Source organism: Cibotium barometz, chromosome 2, assembly GCF_041138505.1.
Source record: "Cibotium barometz isolate CiBa-2024 chromosome 2, ASM4113850v1, whole genome shotgun sequence".
NCBI lineage: Eukaryota > Viridiplantae > Streptophyta > Polypodiopsida > Cyatheales > Cibotiaceae > Cibotium > Cibotium barometz.
Genome location: NC_141047.1, coordinates 72,185,812 through 72,202,031, shown reverse-complemented (window position 1 = coordinate 72,202,031; position 16,220 = coordinate 72,185,812). Strand labels below are relative to the sequence as shown.

General features: G+C 40.8%; 1 non-coding gene across 1 annotated transcript; it reads right to left on the bottom strand.

Moving 5' to 3' along the window:
* Positions 1-8,382: 8,382 nt before the first annotated feature.
* On the bottom strand, positions 8,383-8,453 carry TRNAG-GCC (transfer RNA glycine (anticodon GCC)). The gene has a single exon. It is a non-coding gene; the product is annotated as a tRNA-Gly (tRNA).
* Between the last annotated feature and the right edge of the window lie 7,767 nt (positions 8,454-16,220).

Here is a 16,220-nt window from a genome sequence, read left to right as displayed (position 1 = left end):
GGAAGCCACACTTGGATGCAGCTAGATGGATTCTCAGGTACATAAAGTCAACAGGTGATTATGGACTTTTTTATGAGGCTGGTTCAAAGATATAGCTACATGGATACACAAATGCTGATTGGGCTGGTAGTGTTGTAGACAAGAGATCTACCAGTGGTTTTATGTTTCATTTGGGAGCACTGCTGTGAGTTGGAGCAATAAGAAGTAGCCAACAGTTGCCTTATCAAGTACAAAGGTAGAGTACAGGGGTGTTGCTATGGTAGTTTGTGAGGTAGCTTAGTTTTAGAAGCTACTTAGTGATACGGGTAAGCCCAGGGATAGGGAAGTAATCATTTATTATGACAACATAAGTAGCATATAGTTGGAAAGTAACCCATTATACCATGCTAGAATAAAGCACATTGAGGTGCATTATAACTTTATGAGGGAGAAGGTTCTAGCAACATAGCACAGGTGATGTAGAGGATCAGGTGGCTAACATCTTCACGAATGCATTGGATACAGAGAAGATCCACAGGTTTAGGAGCTTACTTGGAGTGCAATATGTGAAGTTGAGATCGAGGGGAAGTGTTGACATATCGAGCTCAACTAGTGCTACAACATCACATTGATGAACCACCTGGGTGATAGCTTTCGCACTTATACCACTGCATGGTTGGTGAGATTATGGTTGATATACCGCTAAGATGATAAGCTGTGTAATAGCCACTTTGGAGTACTAGAGTTATGGCAGGCTGTGTAATAGCCACTTTGGAGTACTAGAGTTATGGCAGGCTGTGTAATAGCCATTTTGGAGTACTAGAGTTATGGCATAGTTATAGTGCCAGCTCATATAGTAAAATTCACACTATGGACCGACCATTGTATGTGATTGTAGGAGAGTACTTTCCCTTTATGGTTGATATGCCAACAGGATGACAAGCTGTGTGATAGCCACTTTAGAGTACTAGAGTTATGGCATAGTTATAGCGCCAGCTCATATTGTCAAATTCACACTATGGACCAACCATTGTATGTTATGGAGAGTACTTTCCCTTTATGTATGTACTCTTATCTTTTAGTTATATGGTTGTAGAGAAGAGAAGAAAAATTAAGCTATCCATCTCTCTCTTGTGTTTTGCACTCTCTTATCTGTGTGTATTTTCTTGCAAGGAACTCGAGCTCTCCCTCTCCCTCACATTATCTTTAGTTCAATCCTCGAGAGTGTTTTGGAAGACTTGAAAAATCAATGCCACTTAGTTGCATGCTTAGTTGTAAAGGATAATAGAAATGGCAGGATGTTTAATTTAGATGTTAACATGCTTAAGCTAAAATAAGCCATGTTTTCGCCATGGGATAGGTGTCATTGTAAATAATGACATACGACATAAGTGCATTGTTCATGTGAATATATAACAGGTTGAAGTCCATATAGGCACAAAACATTGTTGCAGGTTTGCCAAAGTTTAACGTTGATGGTATACATAAGGTACGTGAAGCATGCCACCTCGGTAAGCAGGCCACAAATGATTTCTCACATGCAAATCACGTCAGTCCAAGGCCATTAGATATTAAGATTGATGGTATACATAAAGTATGTGAAGCATGCCAACTTAGTAAGTAGGACAAACATGCTTTCTTGCATGAAAAGTATGTCAGTCCAAGGAAATTAGATATTATACATTCGGATGTATGGGGGACCAACTCAACATTGCAATAATTGTAGGTTACATATATTATGTTACATTCACCGGATATCATACTAGTAAATTGTGGGTTTATTTCATGAAGTAGAAAAGTGAGGTTTTTGCTCACTTTTAAAGATTTAAAACCTTGGTTGAGAAGGAAAATTGTATGCTAATAAAGTTCCATAGATCGGATGGTGGGGCAGAGTATTTTTCCACAATGAGTTCAATGATTTCTTTAGAAAGAAGGAAATCAAGAGAAACTTTACATACAAGTACACTCCACAAAATAGAATGGTGTTGTAGAAAGGAGAAATAAGCACATTGTAGAAGTGGCATGTGCCTTGATATCTGAAAGGAAAAATAGGCACATTGTAGAAGTGGCACGTACCTTGAAATTCAAAAACAATATGCCATATTATTTTTGCGTAGAAGTAAGGCTATTATGAATAGGATCCCCATTGTAGCTATTCATGGTATGGTGTGAATCGAAATTTACAGGTATAAAACCAAATGTTTCTCACTTAAAAGTTTTTGGATGTATTATATATGTGCATGTTTTTGATGAAGTGAGAGAAAAGTTGGATCTAAAGATAGAGAAATGTATCTTCATTGGTTATGCTTTGGAGCGAAAACTTTATAGATTTTATAACCCTACCACTTGTGAGATGTGAGTGAGAAAAGATATTGTCTTTGATGAGATGAGTAGTTGTACCAATGAAGGCAACAAAAGATATAGATGTAGGAAGTAATGTGCTGCCCACCATGTAGAGTAGCATTTATAGGTGCTTAGTGGACCTAGAGAGTCTTCTAATAGTGGATCCAATGTTAGTACATGGTCAGGTAGGTTAAGGATAGACGTAGGTACACATGCATCACACAAAGGTAGATCAACCTTTGTGTGGACCTAGAGAATCTTCTAATAGTGGATCCAATGTTAGTCCGTGGTCAAGTAGGTTAAGGATAGATGTAGGTACACATGCATCACACAAAGGTAGATCAACCTTTTGTGCCTAATCTATTAGAGCAGGTCACTCATAAGTGGATGGTGACTATAGTGACTTTGAGCATAGCCTTTATAAGGAGCTTCACATTCTGTCAAGGTTAGTCTCAGTACAAGGAGAACCAAGGATGTTTTGAGAACACTTGGCAATGATCCAAGTGATGCAAGTCTACAAGGGTTAGATACCCCGCTAATAGGTTGAGATATGATGGATATACAACCCATCATTATAAACCTAGCAGTGATCAAGTGATGCAAGTCTAGGTAGGTCTATGGTAGATACCCTATTGATAGGTTGAGATATGATGGATATATAACCCATCATAGTGCTTACATGGTTACATAATTTACAACCCATCATAGTGCTTACATGGTTACATACTGTAGAAGTTGGAGCCCACTTGTTTTGAGTACGTGTACTTGGAAAGAAAAGCTTAAAGAATCACCAAGCTCATCGAGGCCAGCTTAAGAACTTCACCCTCACCACATGTGGAGAGTTTCTTGCTTGATGGTGCGGTTCTCCCACACTCTTTGTCACACCAATGTAGATCTTTCTCCAATGGGTGGTGCAACCGAAGCACTCACTAGAAATCCATGTCTAAGACGATCGCTATGCTATCATAACCAAAAACTGGCATGTCCCATATTTCATGGTATGTGGCACCACATAACCGAGGAGTGTAATATTAAGTCTTTACATGGTGTACTATTACTATGTGTAGCATAACCAAAGATTGCCTTACATATGTGGCAGACAACTAAGGAGTGTAATATGAGTCCTTTACATGGTGTACTATGTAACAACCAAATATTTCCCTATATATGATTATAGGCCCAATGGAAAAGACCATATAATGAAAAAATGATTGCAAACTAGATCACACTGATGGCATATGTCCATCGGGTGCACTCCGACACTCCGATAAGAGCTTTGGTGGCGATCTAGGTAGACTCTAAACACAATGAAGATAGGTTGATATTAGTTTTTTTATTATTGCATATAGCAAGGTAGAGTGATCCATAGGAAACTAGAGGACCAAATAAATAATACTCAAATTTATGTAATGCATAGATTATGTGAGTGTTAGTATACACTCAATGTACCTCTCGACATGTATCTCACATCTATGTTTGGTACACATTTGTTAAGGCTCCCATTATGAGGAGAAGCCATTGGTGCACATGTCTTTGGTGGGAACCTCAGCTTAGACACTGATGGGATTGTCATTGTCACCATTGATGATTATGAGATAATCAGAGGTGTAAGTGTTAGTGGAGACTCAGTATGGAGAATATTCTTAGAATACTCCCTAGGATACCTAAGTTCATTATTAGTCTTGATACATGGGTGGTAAGATTGCATCCATACCACATAACCGTCTGTGTTGTATACGCATCTACCGCACCACCTCCAACACTATAGATGGACATAGTTATCAAAAACTAAGGTATTCAATGCTTGTTGCGAGTATCCACACCCTCTACACTTAGTATTTCCTCTATCTAAATTCACTCTAGATCGCCATCTAAGCTCTGCTTGAGAGTGCACGGGTGGATAACACCATCACATTGTTCCTGTCTTAGAATTTTATAAATTCTCTATATATTTCACTTTGTTTTGCTATCTGTCTTTCCACTATGCTATATTCTTATATGGTATTAGAGCTTAGGTGCCTTTAGTAGAAGTAGTGCATAAATCCTAGTCTTTCTTTGTACTATTCATGAGCATTCATCACCAACCTTCACAGAAGACGAGCTTAATGGGACAAATTACACTCTTTGGAATTTCAAAATCAATGCCATTTTAGACTCTTATGAGCTTCTAGACTCTAAATAAGACAAATTACACTCTTTGGAAATTAAAAATCAATGCTATTCTACACTCTTATGAGCTTCTAGAAATTTTTATGGGAATGGATGTGTAACTAGTGGGAACCCCCAACCCCAATGATAGTGCGAACATCCTTCCACCAGATGCTACACTTATTTTGGCATGAAAGAGGTGAAATCTTAATGCACTTTGTGCCATCATCACCAGCGTAAGTGATTCTATTCTTACTCTGATTCAACACACAACTAAGGCATCGGAGGCTTGGATCCTACTGAGTATGAGACCCAGAATCAAACCAAGTTTTAGAACCTAGAGAATCAGCTTGCCTAGATGTAGAAAAGTTTTATGAAGGAGAAGTTGCTGATAAAGCATTTATCTCGCAGCAAATAAAAAATCTGCGAGATTAAATGGTTGCTGTGTGGGGATTACAAAGACTAGTGAGAAACTAGCTTGAAGGTGTATCTGAGTTCTTCCTCCACAAAAATATGATGGCTTGGCTATGTCATTAAACACTCAAGTTAGAGCTCCACATCTATTATTTGAGTAATTTAGTGCTTTGTTGCTTTTTGAGGAGGAGATGCAGGTGGCTAAAGATTCGTGATGGTGGGGTGATGCTTCATTTTTGACCAATGCTAAAGGCAAAGGCATGGCATCTTCTGATGACAAGAAGAAGAAGCCAAAGAAGAAGAAGTTTCAGGGGAGCTAATATTACTCTGACAAGAAGGGTCATGCTCTCAAAGATTATAGAAAGAATCTGGTTCACAAGAAGAACAACACCCTAAAGTCTTCATGGAAGGGAAAGGAGTCAGTTAACAACATCGAGACCGAGCTAGAACTTTGGGTTGCCATTGAAGAGGTATGCACATCTATGCTCAGGCTCCAGTTGTTGAGATGCTTCATGGATTTTGAATAGTGGAGCATCCTAACACATGACCAATAAAAAGGGTTGGTATAGTTCTTGGAAGCCTCTGCAGGAACCCACATTATTGTTGATGGGGAATAATGCTAAATGTCCAGCGGAAGGGTATGGAACCATATCTTTTGTGGCAGCTATTGTAAGATTCCTCCCTCCGACTTTTGAGATGTAAAGATATAAGAATCTCCCCTTTAGTCTCTTGTAATCATTCCCCCCCTTCAAAATGGATGTAAGGTTCCTCCTCAGCCCCTAAAAAATGTATAAGTTCTCCTCTTAGTCCCCTGTAATCATCCCCTAATTCAGAATGCAAAGAAAACACTGTTTTCCTTTGTTTTTGGCCTAGAGAGAGATAATATAGTCTTGAGATATTTTTGGATATAAAGTTATCCCTTTTATTTAAGATGAATTTCCCTACAAAACAGAAGTTCAAAAAGAGTTTTCTAATATGCATTAGAAATTAATTGAATATGTACATTAGACACCTTAGCCTAAGGGTCCACATTTTTAGAAAATTATGGATTAAGGTCTAAAGAGTGTTCTAAATGGCTAATGGGGTTAATCCAAGTGTTGGAATAAGAAAAATGCAAGGATAAAAGAAAATCCCCCAAAAAGAAGTAAATTCTCACATAAGATGAAGAGTTGACTAGTATAGGACTTAATAGTAAAAAAATAGGAATTTATTAGTAAAAAAATATAATTTTGACACCTCAGGAGGGTGAGTGGAGCTCATGAAGGAGGCGCCTAGAATCCTCATGATTACTCTAATTTTTTAATCAAAAAATGAGATTTTTCATCTCTCCTCTCACCTCTTTTAAACTAGATCAGAAAAATGGACCTAACTGGTCCAAAACTTGACCAAATTGGATCAAACTGAAGCTAGAAACCTCTAGATTCTAGTTGGACTTGGTTGGTGGCCTCCCTCACCTATAAATTTTCTATTTTCATCTTAGAGCAATTCTATGCTAGTGTAATTTTTAATTTAGTGTATTTTCCTCTTCCCTCTTCATTGGCCCTCCATTGTGAAGCTTTGGTGCTTCACTAAACCTCTTCTTCTCTTGAAGATTACCCTTTTCCCCTTGGTGGCCAAGCCTTTTCTTTGAGGACTACACAACTTTTGCAAGGTAAAGAATCAAGCAAACTAAGGGTAAGCCTAAACAATGAAGTTTATGCTCTCTTTTTGTTGTTAATCTTCTTCCTAACCTCCCTCATGCTTGGGAAGCATTATATTTTATGGGTTTTCTCTTAAAACCATGCTTTTCTTGATTTATGATGAATTAATGTTTATGTTTAATCTTAGGTTTATGCATAAACTAATCTTTATATTAAAAGTGAAATTTTAACCATTCTCAATTCATAGAAAATGCGGGGAAGTTATGGCAAAATTTTATTATTAGAAAATGAAGTTTTATGCTCACTAAATTTTATTCTAAAAGTGTAATTTTAAGCATTCTCATTTCATAGAAAATGCGGGGAAACTATGGCAACCCAAATAAAATAAATTTTATGCATAATTAATTTTTATGCTAAAAGTGAAATTTTACTTGGATAATTTCATAGAAAATGCTTACTTGGAGTGCAATGTGTTGAGATATTGAGCTCAACTAGTGCTACGGGACGGACATTGATGACCCGCCTGGGTGGCAGCTTCTACACTTATGCCACTAGCATGGTTGGTGAGATTATGGTCGATATGCCGCCAATGGATGACAGGCTATGTGGTGACAGCCACTTTGGAGTAGTACGAGAGTTATAGCATAGTCCCTTTGTCTGATTCCCTTTATCGTCGTCTCGCTACTCTACACCTTTATCTGCGCCGTCATCGTCTCGCTATGGAGTCCCTTTGTCTGCTGCTGATCCCCCATACTAAGGAGTCCAATGCTTGAGAGTAATGATTGCTGCTCAAATACAGGACCTATATCTGAGAGGGTATTTTAACTTTTTTTCACTTCTCCATGTCTTGTTTGTTATGATTCGGTTTCCACTCATCTTCGTTCGTCTCGGGAGGATGCTTCATCCTTCGGCATTGCAATTGTGTCCTTCTTTTCGACATCCGATGTCACCATGCACTCCCGTGCAAAATGCCCAATCCTTTTGCATCAATACCATGCATTAGGGAAGGAGGAAAATGGAATCGGTTGCTAGAAGCCCCCCACCCAAGCCCATATCAAGATGATCCACGAAAGCCGAGACTTTCGTATTGTTGGGAAGCCAAGGTTTGGGCCCCGTGGGCTAATCCTTTCTAAAGATGAGGTTGAGATTGAAGGAGATAGAGGTAGTACTCAAAGACTTACTTCCGCTTTACGTAATTTACTTATTTGGACATACCTATGCAAGTAGGATTTTACACAAGGTACAATTAATGCTAATCTCTCATTTTGCCTCAACATCTTACTTAGCACGACCAGTTATAAGATACTAGTGTGCAGCAACACTTGCGTGTATCCTATTTGGTTGTGTGCTAAACCTAAACAAGCTATCTCAAGCCATCTTGACAAAGGCTACCGATGCCACATCCATAGGTTCTAGGAAGTAAAGATACCAACTTAGTACATTTATAAGAACGTGCATGAACCCTTAAGAAATACCCTTGTCTCTACAAAATCTTGAGTAAGGTACGAGAGTTGGTGTAGCCCTCTCTTTTCGAGTTACTCTGGACATGGTACATTTAGAAAAGAGCTCTTCCTAGATTTTATTTTTTTAATTTTTGGGAAAAAGAGATTAGGTTGGCGGATTAGTAAGTTCGTGACTACTTCTTTGCAGATACCATGGCTTGGGTAGGGCACAACGCTCGCTCTAGTCGAGCGTCGGAAACTCTTCAAGCAAAAGTTGTTTCCAAGCAGACACCGCAGCTCTTCCTCTCTGGAAGTGCAAGCGCAAGCGGCAGCAGTCAGTCGTCTGCCCTGCGACGACGCCAAAAAAGGAGACGACGACAACTCACTACCGCGCGAATGCGGGGGCCCTAGATTCATGCACTGGCCGGGAATCGAACCCGGGTCTGTACCGTGGCAGGGTACTATTCTACCACTAGACCACCAGTGCCTCGATGGTATGGAGGCGTTCTTGTTTGTACACTGATTCTGAACATCCCTCCGTCACGCCGTTGCTGCCCTGCACTGCACTGGCCGGGAATCGAACCCCCTCAGGAAATCTGGAGGGAGAGGGTTAATAAGAGAGGCCGAGCCACCTGATCTTAAGTCAACAAGCCACGAGGAGGATGTGACCCCATAAAAGGTCTCCAAAAAAAACACGACCACGTCATATGCCTATATATACTCGTAATGTGCTAGCAATCGTTTCATACAAAGGTGACCATTCTCTCTACACAATAAAGTCTAGGCTCCACCTCTTGCTGGACAACATCACTCAGCATAAAATAATATACTCTTCCTTCAAAGGAATAAAGAAAGAATTAGAGGAGGCTGATTCCTACTCCAAAGGCTTCCCACAATGCAGTAGTCTCGCTTGTAGAGAGAGAGAGAGAGAGAGAGAGAGATCAACACTCTCTTCCCATGCGTTTTGGAAGCGAAAGATTTGCCACCCCATACATACATCTTCAGCTTGTACGGATATGATGAAGACTTATATCTTCCTCCCCCCAAGAACAAAAAATCTCTGTCATTGCCAGCACACCATCGTCATAGTGCACACCCCATCATTCTTTATAGCGCATATACCTTTAGAAAAATTCATGGACACAATAAAGATCTACTCTAACTCTCCTTATAAGAAACCTCCAAGCCTTAGATAGAACCTCTTGGCCTTGATATTCCAAGAAAGGACTCTAAGTGTTGAGAACCTGCAGGAGGGCGCTATCTCCCTACTACCGATGTACATGCCTAGAACTGCAATTCTAGAAATAACCACCACGGGACATGAAACCGCAGAAGGAACTCGTTGGATGAATCTCACGAGACGATAGTAAATTGATAGTGTGATCGATCACAGGAGTAAAGCGCTCAAGTACCGAATTGCCAAGCTCATCCAGGCTAGCTCAAGAGCTCCACCCTCACATGTGTCACGGAGAGCTGCTTGCTCCAATGCCGTGCTTCTCCCGCGCTCATTGTCACACTGATGTAGATCTTTCTCCAACGGGGGGTGCAACCAAAGCACGCACTGGAAATCCATGCCTCAATCGATTGCTCTGCTACCCTAACCAAAAATCGCCATATCCTATATTTTATGATATGTGGCATACCGGGTCTTTACAAGGCGTACTATTAAGTTATGTGTAACAACTAAAGATCGCCCTACATATGCAGCACACAATTGAGGAGTGTAATATGAGTTCCTTACATGGTGTTATTGTTGCTGGGTAATCAACACTTAATGTTTTTACTTTATGTACAGGAGACATGATTAGAGATTGAAAGAACTACAAAACAAAATATAGATAAAGACTAAAACATCACATCATATTAAGATAATAATTAATCATACAACTGCTAAGCATTGTTGCTCATTGTGTATCCGACAAGACTAATGATAGATCTGAAGTAGCACCACCCGCCGATTGGAGTAATATCCCACCAACTAAATACTATAAATGAAAATATGAATTGTTAAGAGTAACATGCTACCTTGCATACACGGGAGAAAGAAGAGAGGAAAGATGCATGCAAGAATCAAATTCAGAGAATAGCACTTGGCCAACCCTAGGAGGGTTAACTCCTCGATGTGAAGCCACTAGGGGCTCACTCCACACTCTCCTTGTGTCACCCAAGAAGAGATCCAATGCTAGGTAGAGAGTAAGAGGGAAGGATCTATGGAGAGCTCAATCTCTACCTCATGCCACTAGTATGCAAAAAAGGACATGGTAGAGCAAAGAGAAGGTAAAGAAGGAGAGAAAGGAGAGCATTACCATTCCTACTCACATACACCGACAATCAAAAATGTAAGCAAGCAAGAGCACAAGCAAACATGCAACCATAGGCTCACAATAAGAGAAAGAGAGAGAAGGCAAAATGAAGTGAGACAAATGGGTCATGTTCCATAAAATCTCTTATATACATAAGCTCATATTTACAATGTCCGACCGCCCATTTACAAGTGGGGGCCCGAAACTAGTCTTCTTAGTTCTCTAGCTCTATGTACATATATTCCTCACCATGATCGGCGTTACACAAGCCTCGTAAGCTCGGTCATCCCATTTCGCATATACAATTAGTGCATTGTGCAGTTACAAAAAGATAAAGTACAAGGGGTGTAACCACGTGAAAGTTCATGTTAACCGGAGTGGTTAACATACCCCTCTCTCTAATGCAGGTCCGTCCTTGGAACTGGCCAAACCTAGCGGCGGTAATATATTGAGTAGGTGCAGATTAAATCACTCCGCCCCCACTCAACCTCCTCTCTGTTAACCACACTAGTTAACATCATTTTAATGCGTGGTTACACTTCTTGTTTGGCAATCACAGGTTCAACCATGGAGCTATGGAGGATGGAATCTCTCCATGGTTGAGGAGGAAGAAGAAGAGAGAAAAGAGAGAGCAAGTTGGGCACAACACAAGGTGACTGTATTATGAATGATATGACAGATGAATGAACCACCAAATACAATACCCTTTTATAGGCATTAAACCCTATCTTTTGACTCTAACTAAGAGGTTGTTCACACCTAGAGTGTTCACACCAAGTTGGCTATAAACACTTTTATAGGCATTAAACCCTATCTTTTGACTCTAACTAAGAGGTTGTTCACACCTAGAGTGTTCACACCAAGTTGGCTATAAACCTAATGAGCAAATGCCTGTATCCCCAATGTCATATGGTATTTTGGTGTATTTCTAATACCCTCCCTCAAAAAAATATCCATGGCTACTATGAAGTCAATGCTAGCTCTAGTTATTGTTTACAATGCTGGTTATGATGACCATGTTGGTGCCTGTAGGTCTTACTCCAATTAGGTTTACAATGCCAGACAATGATGAAAGATGCTAGACTTTTATTTATGATTACATTTCAATTAGGATAGAGGGGTGACCACCACAAGTGGACTGGCCTTGGCTATTTTAGGAAGCCACCTATGCCTTTGTAACATCAAGGCTATATAACAAACCCAAAAAGTCTAAAAGATTCAAATTTAGGGGGACGACCGAGGTAGAGAACCCATGACTCAACATAAAATAGGAATTTAGAAATAAAGGGAGAGTCCCCCCTTGATGACCAATATGCTGATGAAGATCTTCTTGATGTAGCTCTTAATGTGGATGTTGCTTTTGACCTTCTTTATGTCGATGTAGATCTTGGTGTTGACCTTCTTCATCCTTAATTTCATTGTGTAATGAAATCCATGTAGACAAAGATGGATCATATTCTCAATATGTTCATAAAGCCTGACATGATGATGATACATGTCCCTTTAAAATGATAATGCACTGAATCTGCTTAAGGAGGTCTTAGCTTATCAATGGCCAGTGTCTTGTCCTTGTACAATGGATTTATGAGTATGATAGATGAGGTACATGAAGCATATAAGCTCAAAATTCCCATTGTCCTAAACAATGTTGATACAGATTTATACCCGATTTTGGATTAACAAATTGACCACTCAAATCAAAGGGAAAATTTTATTTTATGCTTTACAAAGGTTTAGAAACACTTGAATGTGAGATATGAACCATTTATGGCCCTAAAAACCTCATATGATTAGCACTAATCAAGGTATTAGTGAAAGAAATTTCATGTATTTGAGCAAAAAATACCCTAATTTGGAGAGCACCGTCGGAGGGGAAAATCAAGGGGCTTTCTCAATATGAAGCTTTGGGAAGCAATAGCAAGTCCCCAATGGTATGATTGAACCCTTGGTGACACTAATTGATGAATATAATTAGCACTAATTACTTGCTTAATGAAAGAAAGCTAAAAATGATGATTTGCTTGAATCTCCTCCTTTTTTATCATTTTGCTTCAATATTTGGTTTGTATAGAGCTTATACCATGCTATTGAAGATTCTAAGAGCAATTAGATTGATTCGAAGTAGAGTTGCTAATTTTCATCAATGAAGTCTGCATTTTTGTGTTTTTTGATCTGCTCCTCCCAGCTTCTCCTTTACACCAAATATGCTCAAATTTCATGAGCTTGTTTCTCTTACTATAGAGTAACTACAACCAAGACCAAGTGATGATGATGTTTTAACGATTTTACTCCAGTTTTGTTGCGTTGAGTTCGCCAGCTTTGTGTGCTTCTTCTCCTTCGAATTGGGTTGAAACCTTTGAGCTATGGCTTAGAGTTTGAGTTGAGAAGGTGTAGCTAAGAGGCACAACAGGAATAGCTCATGAAGCTAATCCCAGCACTAACATTAACTTACTGAGTGTAAGATATGGCTTCATCCACACAGTCCCTCTCATCAACGCAGTGACCAAATTACATAACAGACAAAGGGTCGCAACTCGCGCTGCAGTAGAGGCATCAACCTCGCAAAACCAAGAACACACAAAAGTTTTATCTCAAAAGAATGTCCCAGAACAAACATGCACGACTAGATGCTCACAAAATAAGACCACAAAAATTGGAAAAGGGGATAGCCAAGTAGTCATTATTAAAAGCGGTTTGGAAGATGGCAAAAACACCCATGCATCAACCTCTTCATCTGAAGAGGAACAACTACTACCTTTAGCCAGGGAGCCAATTGACCCTAACCAGCTTTCCAGAAAGTTAGCCGAATACCCTAATCCCATTGAGGAAAAGGAGAGGCTAATGGCAACCCGAGAGTTGGTCCAGGACTGCCAAGCTCAGGTAGAGGATGAGCCTCCAGCTTATCTAGACCCATGCCCCTCGATCTCCAACATGCAACCTACCAAGGAGGCTCAGGTATATAATAGAGAGCTCCAAGAACAAGCATCCCCTAATAGGCCAACACAAGCAGCATCACCCCCACTGCAACAACTATTCCCCACCAAGGAATATCTTAAAAACCTCGGGGATGACTGCCTCAAAAGGACATACACAGAAGTCCAAATCCCAATACCCTATACGAGAACAAGAGCTTGAGGAAAAGCTAAGGTGGCCTTCCTCAAGGAACTACATCTGCTCCCAGAGACATTTTAGGTCTCTCTTCCTTCCTCTCTTCTTAGATCCAGATCCCCATTGGCACCTTGCTTCAAGGTATCCCAAGCTTATGGAAGGATCTAAAAGATTGGATGGAGGGATGCCTCGAAGCAGGGATGCAAGAATTGGCGGAGCTAGATAGCTCTAATGAATTTGAGGAAGATGAACTCATTGAACCGCATGGGATCACTGGCACCCCCACAGTTTGAGTCAACAAACTCTGACAATATTTCAAAGCTGATGAACTCAATGCGGCATTACCCATAACCTTCGATGGCCTTCACGTCACTACCATCCTGGACGGGGGGGCAGGAGTAAGCATTGTCACCAGACAATGCTGGGAGAAATGGGGGGTGCCAACCATGGATGACACAACGTTGTTGGTAAAACTTGCTGATGGAGCCATCGCTAGGCCCATATGTCTTTTAAAGGATTTAAAGATCAAGATTCTTGGAACCACCTTTCACCACACCTTTGTGGTGATGAACTTCGGCGATGGCCAGTTTCATACGATTGCATCCTTGGACGTCCCTTTATGAGGGAGAAAAAAATGATCCATGACTGGGATACTGACCACATATATATTTGGAGAAAAGATAAAATAATCAAGATCAACCTATGCACTTGGAAGGTCCATCCCATGAGCGGTTGACCCTTTGCAGAGGACTCAGTAATAATAACCACCCGATCTATTGCAGTCCACATGTGCCAACATGCCACACACAATAGATGAGGAAAAGGATAGTGAGGAAAGTGCACCCCTCCCGGAGCCGGAAGACTCTGAGAATTGGATGCATATCCTAGATACCTTGGACATACTTTTGAACCATGTTTGTGACAGCCCGATGGGCAAGAGATTACGTCTCTATGCATGCTTAGCACCGCAGACTTGCCTAAAGTTGCAACTCATGAGCCTGAAAAGGCCAATCATGTAGAACCATCATGAGGAACATGCTCACATAGAACTCACAAACCCGATGGATTCCCCGGACAAGAACGCTATGTCTTCCCTACTGTACCCACTGGCTTAAATATGTAGGGGCAATTTAAGCACATGAATACTTCAACCAGGCTTGGAAAAATTAGTTCACCAATAACTCCCTCCCGGTTCACAAGACCACCCTCAATCCAACGAAACTGATTGACCCCCAAACCCCAAAAGCTTTGCCGCTATGCACGCAAAGCATCCAACAAGAACTTAGTGCTTGTAGTAGAGAAAGTGGCCAAAAATTTGATAGAAGAGGAAAGATCTAAAGCAAAAGAGACTAAACAAGTGCCCAAACACTTCAGAAGACGCCGGATTTATCTATGAAATTGAGCACACGGAATGGGTCTCACCCATATAGTGATAGTGCCCCAAAAAGAACGGAAAGGTGTGAGTGTGCATGGACGTTAAAAATGTCAATGCCCACTATACGGGATCACTATTCCTTACCCTTCACAGAGCGCGTGCTTGAAAGAGTCGCAAGCAAGGAAGCCTACAGCTTCCTAGATGGATTCTCTGGATACAATCGATCCAAAAGATCAACACAAAACAGCCTTTTCTACTGAATGGGGAGCTTATGCATACCATGTCATGCCTTTTGGGGTAACCAATGCCCTCGGGACCTTCCAGCATGTGATGTGCATAGCCTAAAAGAAGTATCTCTGAAAATTTCTTGAAATCTGTATGGATGACATTTGTGTCAATTCCACATAGGGAAAGCACACCTCGAATGTTTATAGTAGCAGGTGCTAAAAAGATGTAGGCTCTACCATATTTCCTTGAACCCTCTCAAATGCCACTTCTGGGTTTAGCATGGAGTCATCCTAGGACATATTGTCTCCAAACAAGTAATCTCCAACTAATGATAGCAAGGTGTGGCTCATCCTTGAGCCGCCACCACTTCATTTTCATGTATGCCAATATAGCTTGCCCCCTTTATGGACTCCTAATCCTCTTTGAGTGGACAGAGGAATGCCAACACGCATATAACACCCTAAAGAAATCCATGGAAAGTGCTCCTATTCTCGGGTCCCCCAACTGGGACATCATATTTCATGTCCACATTGACGCATTTGCCTTTGCAGTTGGGTGCGTGTGCTGGCTCAATGCGGTAAACATAAGATGTATATCCCTATCATCTTTGCCAACCCCACCAACTCAACAAGGCAGAACAAAGTTATACCACCACTAAGAGGGAAGGGTTAGCTATGGTTTACATGGTCAAGAAGTTTTGCCATTATCTTCTGGCACCAAATTTATCTTCTTTGTAGACCATCAGGCTCTTCTTTATCTTGTAAAAAAACCCTACACAACTGGAAGGATCACCCTATGGTTTCTAATCTTGCTTGAGTTCAACTTCACTGCCACAATGTGGAAGGTCTCAAGCATGTCTTGCGCTGGACCATATGTCACACATTCCCAATGGCAAGGTTCCGATGGGAGTCGATGACGATTCACCAAACGTCGCCTTGTTCCAACTGTGCTTAATTCCGGAATGGGGAGAGGAGGTTGCACACTTTCTTGCCTACCAGTTGACCCACTCCTCAACAAAGACCGAGCATGGTGCCTCATTAGATAGGCAACCACCTACCAATTAATTGCAGGCCAACTCTATAGGCAGGGGAAGGATAAAATTATAAGACGTGTCCAAGAAGATAAATATGTCTTCCTTTTAGAATAGGCTCACTTTGCCTATGCTGGGGGGGTCACTTCGTAGAGCAGATATCACTACTCAGAAAGCCCTCATAGTAGAGGGCTATGTTGGCCCACCCTG